At 47.9% G+C, this 16,653-nt stretch overlaps 1 protein-coding gene across 1 annotated transcript in view; it reads right to left on the bottom strand.

Annotated features, from left to right (window-relative positions):
* The window catches only part of C9H1orf21 (chromosome 9 C1orf21 homolog), a 103,072-nt gene extending 86,888 nt beyond the window's left edge, over positions 1-16,184 (bottom strand). Inside the window, exon 1 of the mRNA XM_066555947.1 lies at positions 16,064-16,184. The gene's annotated coding sequence lies outside the window, so the exon portion shown is untranslated. The remainder of the gene's footprint in view (positions 1-16,063) is intronic.
* Between the last annotated feature and the right edge of the window lie 469 nt (positions 16,185-16,653).

Genomic DNA, 16,653 nt, shown 5'->3' with positions numbered 1-16,653 from the left:
ATGCCCCTGTCTGTCACCAACGCTAATCTCAGGGTCATCAGGGGACACTGGGTGCTTACCTGGACAGCTGTCCTATGCTGCAATCTGCCCCATTGTCTCTGCATGTCTCCTGCTACTTATTTATCCCTATTACCTTGTTATTTATCCCTATTACTTTCTTATTTATCCCTATTACCCTCTGGCTCTGCACAGCTCCCTCACAGGTCGGGCTCTGATCCCAGGGAACAGAGATGAGACAAGAGGGAATGGCCTCAAGCTGTGCCAGGGAAGGCTTAGATTGGGAATACTGGATTGAATATCAGGGAAAATTTCTTCATTCAAAGGGCAATCAGGCCCTGGAACAGGCTGCCCAGGGCAGGGATGGAGTCACCATCCCTGGGGGCATTCACAAGACACGTAGATGTGGCCCTTGGGGACATGGGTTAGTGCTGGGGGAACAGCAGGACTCGATCTTAGAGATCTTTTTCAACTTTAATGACTCCAAAACTATACTTAAAAGCTACAATATAGATTATTATTATCCATGTTATGAATATACCTTCAGTTAGGGACACTTGCACCTTTTATTAGAGTTGCTCTGGAGGAACAGGTGCATTCCTACCATCCCTGCTCCCACATCTGCACAGAGGCGCTTCAGGAGACTGGACATGGCAAACCCTTTGTTCCCAGGGTCACTGCCCAAGCACTTCAGTCATTTTATACTGGAATCTGATGGAGAATAGAATAAGCTGCTTATTTACCATACAAATTATAGTAGTACTAAAAACATTCTGATTGGCTGTGCATAGTTGTGTAGACAGAAAACGTGAGGAAAAATGCGATCTTAAAAGAAGTGACCAACTCTGAAAGTAAATAAATTTTTCTGCTGGCTTCAAAGAGACTAAATTAAGGGAGTTAAACAAATCATTAAGTCTATAAATATGAAAGTGAGTTTTGTCACTAGCAAACAGTCATATACCACAGACACTGAGTAACAGCACACAAGGAACAAGTGCACTCACAGTGTGCTCAAAATTCACCACTTGGATTGGACTGTCAGTCCCTTAACAGATGATAATCCATCATTCCTCAGAGACTGCAGGAATACCAGCACTTCCTTCAGCAGTCATGGGAGAGGAAGATGAGAAAACAATGTAAAACAAATTAAAGACAGGCAAACACCCCCCCGCCCCACTCCAAACCCAACAGAACAGCTGCCCTTTTCATCAATGGGGAATGCCCTTTACACCTTCATTCCCCTGTGCTGAGCAGAGCTGGTTGGCATTTTGACACCATTTCATGACAGGAAAGCAAAGGGCAAGTAGCACAGCAGAAGCAAAAGAAAGTTCCACCTTTCCATCCCTCTGCTCTTAGGAACAGGCCTTTTTCATTTTCAAATTTGATGGCAAACTTTCATTATATTCCTTTGCTTTCTCAAACTGTTGTTATCCCAAAAACAGCTGGGGATGTAGAGAAAGAAAGAAAGAAAGAAAGAAGCAATTCCTTCTTTAGGAAGCCTTCAGTGGAATCCCCCAATCCCCCCAGCCTTCCTACACAGACCCCACAAGCTCATCCAAGACTTTAAAGGTGAGTTGACAATGCATTTATTCCCAACAACTACATCCAGTCTGTGAAGTCCATTTCATCCTGCACCCAAGGGAAACCAAAAGCAGATACATGGGAAATGGGGTGTAGAATACAAAAACCATCAGGTAGTAATACTCCCTCCTACCCCAACTCAAGTATAGGGGAAACTCTTCTCTCCTCAAAGAGTAACTAAAATTGTAGGAAGTGCAAAGCAGCAAGTCAACACGGACTGACCATCACATCTGTTGGGCTCTCCTGTCCATTTCCTGGTTCCTTCCCTCTTCCCCACCTTGTGAGCTTTGGAAAACCAAACTCCTCGCTGAAAGGAATGACTGCACTTCCCAGAACAACGCCTGATCTCATCTGGGGTTTCCTTGCACCAACATAACACAACTGGTAATGTCGTGACGGGAAATTTAAGAAGAGGAAATGGGAAATGGTGCCAGTGCTGGAAAGAGGAAACTCCAGAAGAACAGCTTTTTGACTTGGGAGAAAAATTAACCAAGGAATTTCTTAAGAGCTGTTTAGAAACACCTTAAAGTTTTAAACCAATAAAGGAGACCTCCATGGAACAACTTTACATTGCCTAAGACTTTGCAGATACCACACACACACGAGGTTCCCTGCCCAAAACCAGCACTGGAGCTCTTTGATCTGGACACGAGGCCCTGCTGCACCTCCCTTACCTCTGTGCCCTCCCTCCCTTACCTCTGCTGACAAGCCAGCTCTTGTTCCTTGGTGTCCTGCCAGGACCTCTCCTGTCAAACATCCTGTGTGCCAGCACAAGTGGCAACATGAAACTGCACGAGAATTGGTGCTGCTCTGGCTTTTGCAGGTCACTGCAACACCACACAGCACGGGTGGGGACATAAAACAGAAATACCAACAAGCCTCCATCTACAGAGCAGGGCCTTTAACCGGGCAAAGCTACTGGAATCAAATCTCTGTATTCCCACAGCCAGCTAGTGCTCCCTCTTTCCCAACAGTGTGCCCACAATGAGACTGATTTCTTCCATCAACCCCATCCCAAGTTTAACAAGTGAAGGCTCATCCATTAAATTTCACCTATACCCTCATTTCTCCCCAAAAAGCACACACTCAATTAGCTACAGTTAAGGTACCAGAGTAAAATGGATTTTAATCAAATGCAGTTTCTTTTTCTTCTTGTTGCTGTTGCTTTGCCTTTTACTTACTTATCTACTTGTCTGTCTTGCAATCAAATCCCAGAATACAAAGCAGCACCACTGAGAATCAGGGAAGTAACACAAGTGGTGATTATTTTGCTGTAACACCAGTTATCTAAGTGGTTTGTGGTAGAAAGAGAGAAGGTTTAGGGAACAAACAAGGGGTGCAGCCAGAGATCAAAAGAAATACTGCTCCTAAGTGGAATATTAACATTTCCCTATGGAAGAGATGACAGGAAGATCAGTAAAGCACATTAAGCAGAATCACTGCAGTTCACAACTGGAATATTTACAAGCTTTTTCGCTGATCTTCAGTATTTCAGAATAGAAGAAAAACCCTGACTGAATCTTTCCTCTTCTGCCTTGCCCATACCTAGCAGTGCTGTTCAGTATGATTTCAGTGACAAGTTTTCTGTCTGGATCCAGCCCAAATCCACATCACCCATTAGAAGAGAAGGGTGCACAATGAAGAACAGCAACACAAAGCCATGGCAGCCCACAGAAATCAGCTCTGGCCCTGAGCATTCACTCAGAAAGCTTTTATTCATAGCACACACCATATGAAGGATGGGAGAAAGAAGCATTTGATCATTTCTGCCCCTGACCACACACCTTGAGACAGCAATGCCAAGCACACGTGTGCCCTTACACAATGTCCTTTCCAACACCAAGTGCCTCCTTCTGGTTTTGCTAGGCCGTGCCTCAGTTTCTCCTGCTCACGCTTCCAGCCTCATGCCATCAGCTGTTTAGCTCTTCACATTCCATCTCAGCACTCCACCTTGCCACCTCCTTGTTCATTACATTTATGAACATTATACTCCCACTCTCCATGTCATTTTTCTGGTTACTGACACCAGCTCTGGATGGTGACAACCCAAACACAACATGCTCAGGCTCTACCTTTACCCTAAAATGAAGAGTCAGCCAAAATGAAATACCCAAGGCCAGGCTGGATGAGGCTTGGAGCAACCTGGTCTAGCAGAAGGTGTCCCAGCCATTCCAGGGGTTGGAATGATACAATCTTCAAGGTGCCTTCCAACCCAGGCCATGCTATGAACATCTGTAAAATCTCCTTTGCTGGGTATCATGGTGGCCAACCATTACCCTGAACTTCTTCCTAGAAATTGATTTTTAATGCATCCTAAGCCCAAGGTACCTAAAGACCCCAGTCTGTATGAGGTAGGTAGAGACTGCAGAAGGGTGGTGGGAGCTGAAGTTGGGGGACAACCAAACACCAGATGTGCAGGGGAGCCATACACCTTCTAAAAAGGGCAACCAGAAAGACATGTGCTAAATCTCATCTATACAAATTTTCCTATTTGTAAACAAATTACCATAGCCACAATCTATGACTGTACTCCTGTCTTCCAGGACCAATGAGTCAGAATTGCTGTTTACAGTTATTAGCAATGCAACCCTGCAGCCCATCAGCACTGCCTTCGCCCTGCGGAGGCAGGTGAAGCTTCAGAAAACATCAGGAAATAGGGATGCACACCCCAGCCCCAGGACTGCACTCTGAGCATTAGTACTTGTCATACACAGCAAGGAAATACTCTCTGTCATAATTCTGACCTTAAAAATAGTATTTGACACGCAAATCTACTACGAGAACAGAATTAAGATACTGAGGTTGAAGTTGATCAAAGGATTTTGAAAAATAATTCAGATTTCACTCTGGATCAAAAAAAAACCAAACAAAAATGCTTCAAAAGCAAGAAAAAGAGCCAGTTTTTATTTTTGTGATAGCAAAGCACAGAACAAGCTCAGAGCCTTACCACAAAGACACTGTTGTGGCTGCAGAGAGCCTGGCTGGGCAACTCCCACCACAGCAGCTCCACAGCCCCCTGGGAAAATGAGCTGTGGTCTCCCAACTCCCATCCCAGGGGCCCTTTCCTATCCCATCCTATTCCAGCAATATCTGGAAGCACATATATGTTCTCCTCCTTATCACAGGCTTTGAAGCTGTTTTACCAGTGCATCCTTGTTCTCTTTTCCCCCACTATTCCCTAAAACAAAGCAGCAAACAGGTGAGAAAGCAGGGGAACTGCCAAAGACAGATGCACACAGCACTCCTACATTTCCCGGTAATCATAAACAACTGAAGGTCTAAAGCACTGCCCCTGAGCCCACTGTAATTTCCATCAGTTTTAAACTTAGTCCTAGAGCTCCTTGAGTCCTTCAACCTACTCAGCCTGGTGGCTAATGGCCAGGTAGGGATGAGGAACAGGAGACTGGAGACAGCTTCCAACCCCTATCACCAACAGGCATACTCTACCTTAAGGGCCAAAGTCATTGCCATATTCTGCTTTCCATCACTCCTCTGCCATTTAAATCAAGGCCCAAAACCAGTCCTGCAGTCTGATGATACAGAAAGGCCCCTGCACTCTTCCACTGCTGGGGCTCTTCTCCCTCAACATTGGTCAGCATTCCCACAGTCAGCACCACAGCTCAGTCCGCACTTGGAAAAAACCTTATGGATATGGATGCTAGCTCACAGAGTTTGGTTTCACTGGCACTGAAGCAGCAGGCTGAAGCTCACATGCTACTTTCATTTTTACACCGAGTCACACTTAGTACTTCGAAAGCAATAAAACCATTTCAACACAAAAATTCAGGCATGTTCATGACATGTCAGGGGAGATGGTAGCAGGTAAGGAATGGAAAATTATAGATGAGGAAAAGAAGAATGGGAAATTGAACACTTAAGAAAGCAGAGAGATTACCAATTAAAATAATCCATCAGAAAACCAGACAGCACCATTCACCAGGTAGCAACCATGAAACAAATCCAGAGCTGCCTCCACTCTTACTTGCAGTTTTATTCCTGAGGATATTCAGTCACAACCAAGATCAAAAGCAGAGCTGACCCCACACACTAGCAAAGCTCACAGATTTTGGAGGATAATTTCCTTATCCTTATGGCATGGCTAATTCACCTGGGATCTTCCCTCCCACCTCTGCTTCTGCCCAGGACTGCATCAAAACTTGTCTCCTGCTTGGCCAGAGACACCTCAAGAAGCAGCTGATGCTGATTGTGACAAACAACAGCCTGTTTGTGCCTTTTCAAAGCACAGGATGGTGCAAAAACGCCCCAGAAAAGAGTTGTTTCTTCTGCATTTGGTTTAGGGCATAAAACATACAGGAACACAACAATTATCCTGGTTATTTACACTCCACTAAAGAGATAAGGGCTGTGACGACAAGAGCAAGCAAATGGGTTCTTCATGTGCTTTCCCAGGATAGCAGCAGGTCTTGGGAGAGCAGGGTGGAAGAGAGGAGAGGAGGCATTGCCATCAGTCTCCATCACAGCCAGATCATTCCTGTATCTGAAATGAAGTGGTTTATTTCAAAGACAGGTCTTTAGACTGGTGGGGGTTTGCACCTTGGGCTTTCTTTGGGAGGGCAGGTAGGAGGGAAAAGGCAGCAGTAAAACAACTACTTGGCTTACTCATCACAACAGGAGCAAAGAAATCTATCCTCATGCACTGGAGGCATTGTAAACCCCAGAAAAACAGGAGCACCTTCAACATGATACACCTAACCTAATGACCATCTTCAGTGAACTCCCCCTTCTTTTGTGTAGCCTCCCTAGCCCTGTGCTGCTGCCCAACCTGTTCTGCCTACAAAGGAAAATCTGGGCAGGGCCTGGAAGGGTTTGGACCAATTTTTCCCCAAGCAGCAACATCGCTATGTGCTGATTCTGCCACATTTGCTGTTGCTTCAACCTCAGCACCTTCAGAAGCCCAAAGCCCTGAGGCTTTGCCCAGCCAGTCTTCCCTGACTGGGCTGGAACACCATCTTAATCCCGCATTTGCACCAGGACAGGAGTCAGGGCCTAGCTGGCCCTGATGGACACCAGCCAGGAAGGGCGACGGCTCCATCCCCACCCTGGCAGCTGCTGGATGAAAGGAGCCAGGAGGGAGCCACATTTGCTGCTGCTTCAACCTCAGCACCTTCAGAAGCCCAAAGCCCCCAGGCTTTGGCCAGCCAGTCTTCCCTGACTGGCAGGAACACCATCCCAATCCTGCATTTGCACCAGGACAGGAGTCAGGGCCTAGCTGGCCCTGCCGGACACCGGCCAGGAAGGGCGGTGGCCCTGTCCCCAGCCCAGCAGCTGCTGGATGGGAAGGAGCCATGAAGGAACCACATTTGCTACTGCTTCAACCTCAGCACCTTCAGAAGCCCAAAGCCCTGAGGCTCTGCCCAGCCAATCTTCCCTGACCTACGGCAGGAACGCCATCCCACATTTGCAGGAGGATGGGAGTCAGAGCCTGCTTGGCCCTGATGGACATGGGGCAGGAAGGGCAATGGCCTTGTCCCCAGCCCAGCATCTGCTGGGTGGGAAGGAGCCACATTTGCTATTGCTTCAGTCTCAGCACCTTCAGAAACCCAAGGCCATGAGCTTTGCCCAGCCAGTCTTCCCTGACTGGGCAGGAACACCATCCCAATCCCATGTCTGCACCAGGACAGGAGTCGGCCTGGCTGGCCCTGACGGACACGGGGCAGGAAGGGCGATGGCCACGTCCCCACCCAGCAGCTGCTGGGTGGAAGAAGCCGGGGCACAGCCCTAACTCCCAGCTAAGTTGGGTGGCTGAATCAGCGCGGGTGGACAGCGATTTACTGCTGACACAGAGCTGCAATAAATCACCACCTTTCTGGAGCAAGCAGGAAGTTGCAGGGGTGACTTAGTCATCCTCCATCCTGACGCCATTCCAGGAGCAGAGCCACATACGTCCCCCGGCTTTGGGCTGTGCCCGTGGCCCAAAAATAACTTGTAAGCCAAATCCTGCAGTCATCATTCAAAGCTGAAACCCTTTTATTTACACTCAGCAAGAACTCATGTATGTTTTTGACGATGCTGAGAGTAACCAGTCCTTAAATTATTTGCTTAGCAAAGGAGTCTATTTAACTACAAGCTACACCAAGTATGCAATGTTTTCTGACCCACATAGAAGCTAATAATTTGCATTTTATGGAACCACTTTGCATAGGCAACCCATCTTAATGGCCACAGCTTACTGTACAAGAATTAATAATTGAAAAGCAACTCGTCAGCAATGTTATTTGTGTTACAGGTACCTCACAAACCTCATTACACTGTAGCATTAAATTTCCAATGACCTTCTGGAAAGCTGCTCACTCTGAGAGTCTTTTTTTAAGGCACGATCTCTCAGAATGCCAAGCAATTGCAGAGAAAGTATGTGACAGCTACCCAGTCTGTGGGAAAGGCCAGGCAAAACACCCTGTCAGAAATGTATCAGCCTGATCCCCCCTTTGGCTGAAGAAGTGACTTTGACTTCATGAACCCCCCCCTCTCTCCAGTCAGTCACTTGACCACGCTTCTCTCACACATTTCTGCCTTAATGCCAGGTTAATCCTACTTCATCCAGTCGCCAGACTTCTAAGAAGCTCCAGCCCTTTTTCTCTCAAATTATTGGCTTTCAAACTATTTCTGTTGCAGCACCCAAGCATTTGCTGTGGATGAAAGAAGGCTCAAAGACTAGCACAGAAGTGTAAAGGCAAACAAAAATTACATGGCAAAGCCTAGGATTTTCATAGTCTTAGGGAAATTAGGTCCTCTGAATCCCACGGCAACTCTGAGAAGAGTCGAGTGCATAATTTTCCATTATGCTTGTAAAAAATCCCCAAATAAATGTACAACTAAATGCAGCTTCACGAGGCTGAGCGTTTCTTATTCTCCTAAACGTCGTTACTGAGCCTGAGGTCTCTTATTCCATGTTTTAATGTCTGATTTTTCAGAAAACAGCTCAGAATGGTAGTTCCAGGAAAACCCAGCTCAGAGCCCTGTTGTTGGGGAAGAGCAGCAGAGCAGCCCCACATTTGGAGCTGCCTGTCCCGCTGACAGAGGCTCTCTGTGCTGGCAGCACAGTCACTCCTTGCTGTGACGTCTTTGCTCGGGGCTGTGCCCCTACGCAATCTGCTCCAGAACATGCTCACTGACTCCTGCCATCCCCAAAGCTCCTCTGGCATGTTTCTGTAAGATTTGGGGCAGCCAGGGGCTGATTTAGCTCTGTGTGAATGCCTGCCCGTGTAATTTGCACAGCTCTCCCAAACAAAACATTTTCACTGCCATAGCAAAGGCAAACTTGCCCAAATCCAATTTGTTTGGTACTTAATTAGCATCTCTGCTGCAATGCTGGAGACAAAAGAAGGAAGCACTCCCCTCCTCCCATGAGGACTTTCTAATCTCAAAGATACACCTTATCCAACATGACTAAAGCAGAAAGAATACGGCTCCCTCTTACTATTAAACAGAGATCATCTCAGGAGCTTGTTCATCACGAGGTTTTGATTTTAATTTCAGCAGCCCTGGCTGATAGACTCCCACACCTGAAAACTAGGGAGTAATTTAAAAACATAAATCACAAGAAAAAACAATTATATCCATTAGAGCTTCGAGTGGTAAAAAGAATAGAGATGGGATTAGAAAACCCTGGCTGGCTTTCCCTTCACCCACTAATCAAACAATTCCCTGAAGTACTCGCAGGAGTTTCTCCTCTCCACATTTCTGTGGCAGACGAAGGGGAGAGCCAGATCTGCTCCCCTGGATTCAGTCTGGCTTATTCAGCAGCTTCAGCTCTGCTATTTCAGATTCCTGCAAAAAATAAAGGCTCAGAAGGGAAAGCTGAGCCCCTGGGCATCCACCAGACCACAGCTACTGCACGCACATAGGCTGCACTGGGAGGAGAGGAGCAGCAGCCTGTCCTTCAGCATCACATGGCTGGCCATGCTCAGCAGCTCAGACCACAACCTGAAACAGCCCAGCTCAGAGAACGCCCTGGAGCTGGGCACAGGCACCACTAACAAAAGAGCAGCTCCTGCACACTGTCCGTGCATTCGCTGCAGTCAGCCTGGCAGTGCATTTACTGCACGTCAGCCTCTCGGTGCATTTACTGCACGTCAGCCGTGCTCCCTTCAAGGTGCAGCTGGGGTGAGCAGGCCTGTAGATGAAATGAAGCAGCAGGATCCCAAGTGGATATTGCCAGAGCAGAGAAACATCTTAGTCATCCCTCAAAGTTGAAGCAGAATGGGCTTACAGCCCATTGCCAGCCTTTAGAAAGACAGCATTTGTTTTGGTTTACCAGCCGATTCTTCCCTCAGACTGTTTTCCACTGGAGAAGTGCAAATGTCTGCTACTCAGAGCTTTACTGAATAGCAATTTAAAAGGAATTCTTCAAACACAGATGTGAACTTCAACAAGCCTGCTTCCCCAGGAGCAGCACACCGACATCATGAACATGCACAGGGCATGGAAAGCACTGCTGCCACTGTAAGAAAGGGAATACAAGCAACATGTTCCTTCCTCTGTGTCCTCCTGCAAAAACAACCTCCCTGCCCAATATCCAAAACCACACAGGCTCCACAAATCTAATTAGCCACGACTCCAAAACGCAGAGCTCTGTCTGTCTAAATGCATAAACATTTCAGTTGTTCTGCTTTTATTAATAAAAACTTGGGACAGGATGAGATAAAAATCCTAAGGAGGAAAGTCTAAGAGGTAAGTACCTCCCCCTCCTCAAGTAAAGAGCTGTCTTTGTGTGAATCAACTGGGCAACCTAGATAAACTTTTCCTTGTTTATTATAAAAGCACAAGTTCACCAAAGTCCTTTTATGTCCTGATGTATGAAATTATTCCAGCTACATATAATTTCACAGAGCCAAAGGGGTGAGGCTATGGTATTTATAGATACATTCAGGGCTAGAATTTTGGTTAGCAGCAACATTTTTATGGCCTCAACACCTAACATACTTTTGGGAAAATGCCCACCTGTATATATAGATCCTGGGAAATTTTCCCTATTAAATACATATTTCAAGTGAACTTGCTCTTTATCTTTTTCCAAACTTGACAGATAAAGCCCGTGCTTTTCTCTTAGAGATACAGAGACAGAAGGAAAAGAAACTGAGGCTATTTTCATAGCAAGAGGAAGGCCTCTAAACCCATCCTGATGCTTTCAGACATGTTCACTGCTTTGGTTTTTTTTTTTTATTCTCCAAAACGGGGCCTCAAATTTCCTAAGCACATGCCACACATTAAGACATGAATTTCTGTAAACAACTCAAAACACCAAGAGACAGACAGGGTTCCACAAAAAAGAAAAGAGGAAGAATCGTTTTCTCTCATTCAGGTAACACATTAGGAGCTCACAATGGTTTAAAAACCTGTTTCTCCAAACTCCTAACCCAGAGCTCTGCCTGAAGTCTGCTCAGGACTGGATCAATACTCCAGTTAAATCACTTTGCACTGGCATCTCTTCTCTCCAGAATTGCCTTCCTTTGAAGCAAGCAACAGCAGACATGTAGGCAAGGGATGCTGTTGGATTAACACTGCTCCAGAGATCTTATCCATATCCATATACTGTTGTTGTGTATAGCATCATTATGTAAGCCTCTCTATTTTTAAAACAAAACATTTGTCTGGTCAGTCTCTACTATTATCCCACCCATAAACCATCAGGCTGAAATTCCACCCACTTTAATCATAAGTTTACAGACTTAAGGGTAGAAAAGTAGTAGAAATGACAAGATCAAGAATTTCTATTTGCTTTAGAAACATGAAAATTCTACCCTTTTTTATCAACAGGATTTCAGAAGCCACCACAATAAGGGCACTGCCCAAGCTTCCCAGGGAATGGGCACAGCCCCAAGGCTGCCAGGGCTCCAGGAGTGTTTGAACAATGCTCCCAGGGATCCAGGGTGGGACTGGAGGGTATCTGTGCAGGGATAGGGTTGGACTCCATGCTCCTGATGGGTCCCTTTCAGCTCAGGATACTCTTTGATTGTATGATTCTGAATAAATTACCAACCTTTGAAGAGCTTATTTTAATAAACCAAACACAACTTTACCACCAATATCCAGAAGTCTGTGACCCAGAGGGCTCCTGTAACCCAGACAGACTCCTGAACCACCAGCACAAAAATAAATACTGTAGATCAATTCACAGCCAAAGGATCCTGCTTCCCTGCCACACAAAGAAAAAATGGAATTTAAACCACAACTTTGTTACCACCCATCTATTCTTGAAATGGTAGAGGATGGTGTGGTGGAAGCCAACCTATGGAACAGTTCAGGGACTGAGTTACTGCTTTTTCTGCATCATGCAGCACTTACTGGAATCTGTATTACTTCAAGCTCTTTAATACAACTTTTAAATTCTGTTCTCTGCATTCTTACGCATGCCCTAAAACGTTGCACCAGATCCCTTACTAAGATTTACTTTGGTAAATCTTCCAACAAAGTTGCAGAAATTGCTCCTTGGCTTGCAGCAACTCTTTTGTCATCTGAGGATTTCTGAGTCAGGACTCACCCCAATCTATGTCAAGGATGCACAGCTGCAGAAATCACTTCTTGTATTTGAACATTTTTTTGCATGCAGTCCCCTAAATATGACAGCCATAATGGTACCTATGCCTGAAATGTGACTGCAAACAGGGCTGGGATTATACCTCACTGCAAATATAAAGCAGTTATCTTCATTTACCTTCTAAGATCACTTACATCCCCCCACATAGGGTTAATTTCTGTGTGAAAATCTAAAAAGAAATATATTCTTCTAGAATTCAGATCAAACTGTAAAATGAAAATAAAAAATCCTTTTCAGACTGGACCAGAAGTTCACCAGCAGAGGAGGCTGCGAACACTAATGCCATGAAGTTTTTCAAAACTAATTAGGACATTTTTTTAGAGAAGACAATCCATCAGCAGCTATTAAACACAGTTTAATTCCTCCCTGGAGCTGCCAGCCCAAAGGTTTCCTAGGGTGGTGACTGCTACAAGGGTTTAGCAGGAGGAGAACTTCACTGTTGCAGTTTTTCTATGCACCTGGGAGTGGTCCCATCAGAAGAGCTACCAAGCCAGACAGACCTCTAGTCTGACAGAGAATAACTGCTCTTACTTCATTCACAAGATTGAAGATGACAAGTAAGCAACCTGTTAATAAATCAGAGCTGAAGTAAACTTGTACCAGTAAAAGAAATAGCCTTAACATGACTGACTGCATATCACATTCCACACTGCCTCCTCCAAACATCCTACAACACAGCCTTAATATCATTACCTATTCCCTGAAGTACCTCTTTAGATTCAGTGTACCCAAAATGTGCCTGGGTATATTTATCACAATGTTATACAGCACACAGAGTAGCCAGCAGCACAGTGACAGACATTCACAAGTGCCTGTGAAATCCCTTTGCAATTACATACCTGGTTATATAGAATTAAACACAGGCAGCAAGGAAATAAATAACAACAACAACAACAATAATAAACTCTTTTCAGAGTATTTCTGGGCATGTATTCAAGGAAAAGCAGCATCCTCGAGGGTCCCTTACCTTTCCCTGCATGAGAGGAAGATTGGAAGGCTCAGGCTCCACACCAACACAAAGGCCTCTGGAAAACTGACTGCAGGAGTTGCTTACTCCTCCTTTACCCCAAACATTTGATGCCATCACACCCTGTATTTTCAGAACAAGTTGCCCACTTGCTTGCTTCAAAGGAAGGTAATTCTGGAGTGAAGAGATGCCAGTGCTGAGGGATTTAACTGGAGTATTGATCCAGTCCTGAGCAGACTTTAGACAGGGCTCTGGGTTAGAAGTTGCCCTCCTGGAGCAGCAGAGCCCAGGCGAGCCCACCGCAGTGCAGCTGCAGACGGGGGTCCCAGCACACACCTACAGAGAGGTCCATGCTGACCAACACCTCCCTCTCCTCCCCACGTTCCAGGTATTTCCCCCACATCCCAGCCTGCCCCTTCCCCTCTCAGCTCCTGTCACCTCCAGCACGGTGGCAATGCCTGCGTGTCATTGCCTGCTCGCTGAGCAGATTCAGAGAGACAAGCCCTGAGAACCTCTCCTGCAGCAATGCCACCGCCACAACAGCGAAAGGAACAGCCAACTAATAATGAACCAGTTGAGGGGCTGCCAGCTTCAGCCAACACGGCTGGAATTGTATTTTTTGTTTAGTTCAGGAAGCTTCCAGTTGAGTATCGGTCATCTTGCTTGACCCAAGCCCTGGACTGCAGTAGCCCACAGACTGCACAGCACCCCAGGCACCAGCAGCTGTGCACAAAGACTTGCCACGAGGCCTTGGGTTGTCAACTAAATGAAGCCAAAAGTAAGTTTGCCCATGCGTGCAGGCAGCACCTAAGGCGCTGCAGAAGCTCCTGGAGCACTGACAATCGATAGTAAGTACATCATAATCCCAAAGAGATTGCTGAAAATTTGTTTAGTACATTACTGTGTCCACTCATTGTGTTTCCACCCAGTATTTGCAACACGCCAAGTGCAGCAGATCTGCCCGATGTAAACAGCTGCCCTAATCCACGCTGTTCTATAGATCGTGTTTACCCAAGGCTGAATGATCATTTCAACCTTTGTTAATCTGATTGCATAACAAACCACAGCAGCCTGAAATAACCAAGCTGCTCTCTCCAGCACACATTAATTGAAATCAGTCATTTCAGCACCCCGCTTCTTCTAAAACACGGAACAGACCAGATCGTGGAGAAAGAAGAAAACAAACCAAGTACCTGGCCACTGCTTTCACAGCCAACCACCAGACACGTGGCAGCACGCAGATGCTACGGGGCACATTCACACCTGGAGCAGGCTGGGAACACAAGGCAAAGCAAGATGTTCCCAAGCCCTGAGCTCCACTGCGCAACTGAAGCACATTCTGCTGGAGCTCACTCACAGCTCGGCGCAGGCTCGCAAGCAAACCATACAGCGTGGATTTCCAAAACGTGAAATTGCACGTATATAAACAAAGGCTGTAATTTACACGGCAGATCCTATGAAAGCTTATCTAGCACATGACATCACACCCATAAATTACAACTTAAAGCACCTGTGCCAAACTGCTCCCACCCCAAAATGAACGTGATTAATATCATCTGCTCATCCATGCCCATGCCTCTTGGGAATAAACACACATGTCTCCCAAGACAGAATAGTATTTAAAGATTCTTCAGACAATGAGAAGATTTATAATTATTATTGCATTGCATCATCACAAAGCCTTAAACAAATCAAGCTGCCTCATCATATGACACCTAAGATAATACAAGGTTAAACAGCATCAAGCAGTATCGGTTAACTTCACTTGTACGGAAGGGCAAATACCCCCACAGCCCCTGGGCACAGGAATCTTCAGCCTCACAGCTATTATTAAACAGCAAGTTAGACAAGTAAAATCAAAACACACGGATTTTTTTGAACAGGCCCAGAATCAGAATCTTTCCATTGAAATCCAACCAACCAGGGTGTAGGGAAAGTGAAGGGCAGGCGAATGGGGAACTGAATAAGGCAAGGGATGTGTTTCAGCATCTCTCAGCTTTAGTTCACTGGTCCATGATCAGCTTGGGAGAAATCAAGAGGCGGTATCAGGAGCTAACATTACACTGCCTTGATTGATCACAGCCAGCTCTCCACAGCACACAACAGAATTCTTCCTCTGGACTGATGATAGCCAAGGAGGTTTCCTTATGGCACAACTGGCAGACAAGACAGGCATCAGCGGATTCTCTAACCAAAACACGCCTGAATACCTTCGTAAGGCAAAACCAGCCAAGTATCTCCGCTCCAGGCATAAATATCTGCTCCTCCGAGTCCGCAGCTACCCACAAATAATTGCCAATTATCGCCGTGCCCCCACGCTCCGCCCGCGCACCCCTGGGCACTGGCCCCGCAGCAGGCCCTGCGCCGGGAGCGGAGCGGCTCCGCCGGCTCTGTCCGCGCCAGCTGGGTCCGTGCCGTCTCCATCACGCTCTGCCCGCACCGAATCCCCATTTCTGCGCGTTATTACCAATCTGACATCACCCCAGAGCAAGCACAGTCTGACATCTACAGTTAACTCGGCGATGGTGTAAGTGCCGCCCGGCGCACGGTGCGCTCGGTGTTGCAATACTCTGCTGCCGAGCATCGAAAAAGAACGTAAATAGACACAGATATCGACACACAGCTATACGTACAAACCCGCCGGAGAGCGGCTCGCAGGGCTCGCTCCCGCCCCGGCCGTGGAGCCGCAGCCGAGCCCCGCGGTGGCGATGGCCCCGGCCCGGCAGCGCCGGGGGGGCTCCGAGCCGCCCACCCGCAGCCATTTCCCCGCCGCGGCCGCGGGTCCGGCGCTCCCGGCGAGCCCGCTCCGCACAAAGCCCGCCGGGCCATGAATAAAACATCGCCCGGAGGCGGCGGCCAGGGGGGTCGGGATACGAGAAATAAGGGAATGGAAAGGGGAGCGGAGGATTGGGGGCTCCACCCGGCCCCTGACCCGCGCTGCCCCGGTCCCGGGCGCTCACCTCGGCAGCCGCGCTCGGAGCGGCTCCCCCGGGCCGGAGCGGGCGGCGGGCGGCTGCGGCTCCCGGGCGCTGTACGGCGGCGGCGGGGAGCAGAGCCGAGCCGAGCCGAGCCGAGCGGCCTCTCGGGGAGCGGGCGGGGCGGGGCGGGGCGGAGCGGGGCCGTCACCGCGGGGAGGAGCCGCCCGCCCGCCCGCCGGGTCCCCACCGGCTGCGGAGTACCGGCACCGCTCATCCCGCACACGGACCCCGGGGTACCGGGAGTGCTCATCCCGAACACAGATCCCGGGGTACCGGGAGTGCTCATCCCGAACACAGATCCCGGGGTACCGGCACCGGTCATCCCGCACACGGACCCCGGGGTACCGGGAGTGCTCATCCCGAACACAGATCCCGGGGTACCGGGAGTGCTCATCCCGAACACAGATCCCGGGGTACCGGCACCGGTCATCCCGCACACGGACCCCGGGGTACCGGGAGTGCTCATCCCGAACACAGATCCCGGGGTACCGGGAGTGCTCATCCCGAACACAGATCCCGGGGTACCGGCACCGGTCATCCCGCACACGGACCCCGGGGTACCGGGAGTGCTC

The sequence above is a fragment of the Molothrus aeneus genome, chromosome 9, assembly GCF_037042795.1.
Source record: "Molothrus aeneus isolate 106 chromosome 9, BPBGC_Maene_1.0, whole genome shotgun sequence".
Lineage (NCBI taxonomy): Eukaryota > Metazoa > Chordata > Aves > Passeriformes > Icteridae > Molothrus > Molothrus aeneus.
Note: the sequence above shows the minus strand (reverse complement) of the source record. Positions and strands in the feature narration are given on the sequence as shown.